The sequence below is a fragment of the Denticeps clupeoides genome, chromosome 17 (assembly GCF_900700375.1).
Source record: "Denticeps clupeoides chromosome 17, fDenClu1.1, whole genome shotgun sequence".
Taxonomy (NCBI): Eukaryota; Metazoa; Chordata; class Actinopteri; order Clupeiformes; family Denticipitidae; genus Denticeps; species Denticeps clupeoides.
In genome coordinates, this window is record NC_041723.1 from 8673066 (window position 1) to 8673320 (window position 255).

Below are 255 nucleotides of genomic sequence, written 5' to 3' on the forward strand. Positions count from 1 at the left end.
ATCACTGGTTAAGTACTACTCTATGGGTTTAGGTTTTATTATTAACACTTTGGAGTGTTCTTAACCTGTCTCACCAAAGTTCTAACTCAATAAATCTTGGCAAGCAATACTAAAGATTAGTCATTCTGCAGCAGGGGTGAAGTCTACAAAACTAGCAACCAGCAGAAGGAACATCCTTTACTATCATCTGTTCGTTGCATTAGAACAGTAAGAAGAGTACAGAAGAGTGGTCGTGGAGTAAAACACAGACAGGTG